The following is a 6631-nucleotide window of genomic DNA, read 5'->3' as shown; positions in this document are numbered from 1 at the left end:
AAATTACTTTGGTATAAACTTCAGAAGGTCAGTGGTATCCATGACAAACCCACCGTGGTACGAAAGAGTATGCCTATATCATTGCAGTGTTCCGTAAATTTTGACGCCCTTTCCTAGCCTCACACATGGACCCCGGTCTTATTTTGTTGTTTTCATTTGCATATATATCAAATGAAGACAGTAAGGGAAAACATTACTCTGCCTCATAGGCTGCTATTCCTCACGGATTACCACTTCTGTTCAATATTGAGTCGCAGAATGCCCAGATGAGCGTCTTGTAGAGAGACACTTGAGCAATGATTACGTAACGGAACGAAATTAGTTTGACAGGTCGCTGTCAAAATACCGTAACTTTGTTTGTAATTGCGCTGGTTTATTGCTGAAATATGAACCTCCTTCTGTTGATGAGAGAGTGGAAACAAATTTGGTTTGCTTTGCTCATGGGATGCAAGGGTCATTTCACCGACTATAAAAACGAGCGATGGAGCAAAGCAGCGATTACATCTTCTTGCGGATTTCCTGAGTAAGCTTCGCAAATCGCAGCATATCAAAGGTAAGTGTGTTAACCAAACCCATAGAATGTTCATAGAGTTGATTAGATAGATCTTTCTCGCAAGCAATATCTAGAACATTTCTATCTTTAAGGTTAACTCAATTATTCCAGTTTGCATAATGCCACTATTTTCTTACTTATTAGTTGCTTCTACAGAGTTGTGCGTGTTAAAATAAAAAGAACGGTTAGGGACTCATTAGTTTTGTCTTCGTTGTATTTGAGTGTGTGTTTGTCAGGGTTTTTTTTTTTGTGTGTGTCTATATATGTGTACATGTGTGTACACCCTGTGAAAGTGTGTTGTACAGGTAAACTTATCAACTTTATCGAGAGCATGGCAATTTCGATGAAAAGCAGATGTTTCCTGGCATTTCGTGTCTCTGGTATGACATCGTAACTTAGACTGTGTACACAGTAATATTTAAGACATTAAACATAATTCTTGATAACAGAGATTAACTCTTATAATCGAGGAAAATAAGATTGATATTTCTTACGTGACAGAGTCTAATACTTTTGTAATGTTTTGGAAATGTTGATATCTTATAGATATGTTTTAATTGGTTTTAGATAGATGTTAGATAAATTAAAGAAAAATTGGTTTGGCAAAGCCTTCATCATAATTCAATTCAATTCAATTCAATTCAATGTTTTATTTCATTTTTCGAAAAAAAAAGATATGAACATCACTTTTTTGATAACAGAATTATGAAATGAAAGAGCTGTAAGGTATTTCTTTTCTGGAAATAGTGTTCATTTAGGTCGTTTCATTTGAAGAATACTGCATGTTCGAGATAATTGCCGTGGAGGGGATGGGGTGGGAGGATTGTCAGGTTTCCCTGAAAAATGTTACAGCCAAATGTTCTTTAATTGTACGAAGGACTTCATCATGGCTTCTAAGACGCTGCTCATCGTCGTATTCGTCTCTCTGGCGATGCTGGTCTTCACTTCTGCCTCCGACAACGACGACTTTGAAGTCGACGTGAGAGAGAATGACAACGAAAAACGGACCCCCGATTTCGTGCTTGATTTCGGCGAGCCGGTGAAGAGAGGGCGCTCCAAGAACCGCCGACCACTGTGAGTATTAAACTGCTCCATCACGGTCCATGCTGACGGTCCGTAGTCATATACATAACCATGTGTTCCGTCAACTCGTTAGACTGATAAAGTCTCAATTCTCGAGTCATTTTCCCCTATTTTAATTTTGGAAGTTTAAAAACTATAATCTATCCACCAATACATTGTTTGACCATCTTCAGGTATGATAAGCTATCGCTAAAAATTAAACAAAACAGATTTTTTACAAACACTTAGATTTCCACCAACGCATAATTTTTCCTATAATTAGTTATAAAAAGCTATCTCATACAATTCTGAATTTCACAGACCCGCAGATTTCTGACAATAAATTTCTTCTACATCAGGTAGGAAAGCAATCACAAGAATAAAAAATAAAGCTAATTATTTGCAGGAATACAGGCTTGAGAAACTAACCCTAATAGTTTCAAGTGCAGCGGTTTAGCATTTACAAGTATTTGTCAACTCTAGCAACAACAACAAGAACTCATACAAAAAGGTGTAAGGATTTCTAAAAGGGAATGTTAAAAGTGAAAGTGCATGTGTTTGTCAACAGAATATGTGTGTGGCAACTTGAAGTTGAATACAAAAATCTTCGTAATTTCCCCGAAAGAACACAACTGAAGACTAATTGATCTTGATATTCACCAGTCCGGAATCATGAATCTGTATTATTCGAGGTATTCTTATTATTTCCATTAAAAAAAAAACAACAACAATTGTACAACATTTCTATTTTGCTGTATTCATATCATAGACTTTACTTACGTACATATGGCACATGACTGTGATTTATAACTTCAGAAATAATAATCAGGAATTACCAAATTGGGTAGTTTATACCGAACTTTCCCGGGCATATTCCTCTTTTGTTCATTTCATATTTTGCAACACTATCGGGGTAGCTTTGTGACAGGTCATATAGTACAGTTGTATATCAATGTTCTCAAACTTTTGAAAGGCGATGGAATATCACTTCCTCTGTATTGCCAATAACCGGCAGATTGTGTTAATCATTAGGTCTTTTTGTGTGTTGTAATTCTGATTTTAATGTTTTTATGCCTCATGGCAGTGGGTAAAGCGTCTTGTTTAAGCGTACACGCGTCAAATCATAAACAAGATTAACCAGAAACTAACACACTATTCCAAGTACTTCTGTCAACATTCACTTTCATTTTCACTGTTCATCTCCATGATATTTCTCCAATTATATTCGTTTTAAAACCGAAATATTTCACTTTATCGAAGTCTATAATACAGTATGATATCCCAACTATAATACCCATCGTCCTTTATTACATCTAAACTATTTGTTGCCACGAACAAATCTGCAATGTGCATATTAATAAAGATACTGGAAAATATCGTCGATCAGAACTATTTGCTGTAATTTGTGTTGTACACATGTACAAAACATTTTTGCTCGATGTTTTATATTTCTTCTATATTGTTGTCTGTTTAAATCTTATTTTCTTTTTTATTCTTTGCAATGAATATATGAAGGGGTCGGTGCAATATAGTGCTAACCCACACAATAGTCATTTTGAGATAATCACTGTTGAATGTTTGGAAAGTCCATCCATTGTACACTAAAGGCATAATTTACCATTTGCAGATGAAACAAAAACCCAACATTAGTGCTTTAAAATAGTTCTAAAATGTGAGTTAGGGGTAGAAACAACCACTGTAAAAATTTGAATCCGTATAATCGATGTTAAGTATTGTTAAATACACAAAATGCGAACAATAGCTATAATAAGAATGCTTCCAGACTAAACCGTATACAGTTATGGTTTATTGAGAAAAATGCTGATATCTTCTCATATTTTAGGCTTTATTGCACAAATTTTATATGGTAGGATGTTTTGTGATACACCAGACCTACACATATGCATTAAATGTGATATCTTGAACATTTTTGAAATCACTGCTCCCAAAGGTAAACTGGACCTTTAATAAAACATGAATGCATGCATTTTTTTACCGTCTTATTGGTTGAATTCAAATATGATATTTTCACAGAGGTTAGAGTGAAGGATAAGGATTATGAAAATGCATGTATCTCGATTTTGACAAAAGTGTGGGTTAGCACTATATTGCACCGACCCCTTCATATATATTTGAATGTATAAATTTACAGTATCTTGGGAACTTCAAACAAATCCATGTGTTAACCAATGTCTCTCTTTTTGGTGTTTTGCTTACCAGCAGAAATGTGAATATTCGAGCAAAATGGACCAGTTTTGAATGATGCATGTCGTTTATGGTATAGAAATCATTCCCGCAATTAGTCGTAAAGTGTCCAGTCTGTTTCGGACATGAAAAGCTCCACGCAGACTATCCCTGCTCTGGCGAGTGAAATCCACATTGTTACATATTCAGACTTTACCTTCTTTTTTCTTTCGTATCAGTATCGGAATGCATGTCAATTGGAATTGTTGTTCTTTTTTTTTTTTCATCCGTATGTAAATATCCTGCCTCAGTAAATAGCTCTACCAACAGAATTTGAGAACTGGCAAATTTCACTGAGTGCATTCGAGGTCCCGAAGGTTTGATTAGTAGGTTTAATATAAACACTGTATTGAAGACGCAATATGTATAATCCTCATTTCCTCCTCTCCTGCAAAATAAAACAAGGAGATTTGTTTATTCATTCATTTCATTATCTTCTGGTGTTTGTTTACGTCATCACATTACATTGTTTATTCTGCTTAAAAACGACATAGAAGTTTGAAGTGGGATTCAACTGAATAGTCCAGGTTTCTATTTCGTCTTCAGCATTTGATTATGACGGATTTTGTACACATAGTATAAGATGTTTTGTGTTCACATGTATGAAGATCTTACAATTTTTTTTTCTTCATTTCAGGATGTTCCCATATGGCTGGTACACCAGTGGATAGATTGATCATTGACAGGATAGACGTCGTCCTGACAGGTTAGTTTACAAAGAAAACTTGGGCTGTTGAGAGACCAAAGGTGTAAGGGATGGTGTAGTATTGATTGAGGTGAGGATTCAGCTTTTAACTTTTTGAAGACATTTAGAAACCACTTGATGAAATGTAGAAGAGCATGCAATTTTAAGAGGAATTCAAACTTTATTTAATGAAAATCGGTTTTAAAATGGTTGAGATATGCAACCTTTTACTAGGATCGCTTTGTTTGGAATATCTCAGCCATTTCAAAACCAATTTTCATCAAATAAACTATGAATTTCTATGTGCTTTTATATTTCACAACATGTATCTCAGTATCTAAAAAATCATCGTCAAAAAAAAAAAACAAACAAAAAAACACAACAACCCAAAAAAACGTTGGAAACCTGAAGCCCCATCTCAACCGACACTGTACCATCCCTTTAAAACTTTGCCCGGAGTTGTTGTCAATCGAGAATATTGTTTTATCCTACTTCATTTGTGTTTGCTGAATACGCGGGCTATGAAGCGGTATTAGTGTACTCTCGGAATCCAATCCACAGAGGGCGCTGCAACATCACAGGGCTAGGCACTGGCAGGGATTTTAGTCAACAATACTTTGTATCTCACATGAGCATTCGTTCTTTCACCTTTGTTTTATTTTTTCCGAGAAATGATTTGTAAACGAATTAAGCAATTAATCGACTTACCAATGGGAGGTTGTGTGTGATTTCCTCTGCCACACTATGAAGCATTTTTTTTTTCTATTTCAAATCTGACATTCAACGATGTGGTGCCCTGTTTTTGTTTTTTTTTAATCTATGCAAATTCTGATTGTAAAAAGAAGGCCAACGTAAAGAGTGAAGTGGTGGTATCAGTAACCTTTTGATCGTCGTATGCGTCTTCCAACACTGTGTACTAAGGCGGTGGACCGGAGGGGAAAGTGTTTGGGATGGGATCGATGTCCATTTATCCCCTTCTCTTGCTGCTTTATGGAAATTGTTTGAAATACTTATGATAAGAAATAAAAAATTATTCGTTATTGTAAAGAATTCATGACATTATCCTTTCTTGATTGTATGAATGCGATGGCATGTGTGTGATTAAAAGAAAAATATACTGATTATATGTATTTCTATGTCTCTCTTCCTTTTCTTTATGTCCAGATCAGCATAACGCACTGGAACTGTGCTCCTCGCGGTTTTCGTCGTTCTCAAAATTCCTAGACCTCCCATACTTTAGGAAAACTATCTTCAGTTCCTGGACTTTCTTTTTCGATAACACAGATGTGTTCGCTTTGTACAGACACAGGTTTTAAACATAATTATGCTGAACATCGTACTATTTTTTGCACACCCTAAAATGAAGGAAATAATTGCATCACATTGTAGAATGAGCATCCCTGTGTTAACATAGTAAATGATAATTATAATGATGTATAACATAGAGAGTTCTTTAATTCATTTACGTTAAGTACGAAGGCAAAGTGACCGACGTCGAGAGCTTCCGTAATCACTGCCGGAGTTTTCAGTGATGAATTCAATTTACAGGTTTTTATGCTTGTATTGATATCAAATTGGAAAGATTATTGGACAACAATGAGCACAATTTGCCAGACATATGTAAGATTACATGGAGTGATACACAATCGCATCTTTGGATGACTTGCTAGCTGTTTTTTTTTTTTGTTTTGTTTTTTTAATGTTCCGAAGCACGTTGATGTTGATGTTTTCGTTGTAATAAAATGTTAAACAAAAGATAATTAGAGTCACCATGAACATTGTCATCTTTGTGTGAGAGAGGGACATACTTGAGTGACCTGAATGCTTACATGTGTAATAGAAGAAATTTATTTTCCCATTCAACACCAATTTTGTCAATCAAAACGTGTAAATCAATAGATGAACACATGTGTACACGTCCATGTATGGGTGTAATGTGTGTGTGTGTGTGTGTGTGTGTGTGTGTGTAAGTCTGTGTGAGTGTGTGAGGCGCAACTTTTAGCGGGTGCTATAAGCATAATTGTATGCAACAAATTTGAAAGATACACAATCAAACATATTCAACTCGCTTTTACTACAAAATGAGA

The 6631-nt window shown here is 35.4% G+C and overlaps 1 long non-coding RNA gene across 1 annotated transcript; it reads left to right on the top strand.

The window, feature by feature from the left end:
• The first annotated feature begins 509 nt into the window (after positions 1 to 509).
• Positions 510 to 6208, top strand: LOC140230293 (uncharacterized). Its single transcript, XR_011901385.1, has 4 exons — positions 510 to 553; positions 1431 to 1627; positions 4497 to 4565; positions 5709 to 6208. It is a non-coding gene; the product is annotated as an uncharacterized lncRNA (long non-coding RNA).
• The last annotated feature ends 423 nt before the right edge of the window (positions 6209 to 6631 follow it).

The sequence above is a fragment of the Diadema setosum genome, chromosome 6 (genome assembly GCF_964275005.1).
Source record: "Diadema setosum chromosome 6, eeDiaSeto1, whole genome shotgun sequence".
Classification (NCBI taxonomy): Eukaryota; Metazoa; Echinodermata; class Echinoidea; order Diadematoida; family Diadematidae; genus Diadema; species Diadema setosum.
This window is presented reverse-complemented; position numbering and strand designations above follow the sequence as displayed.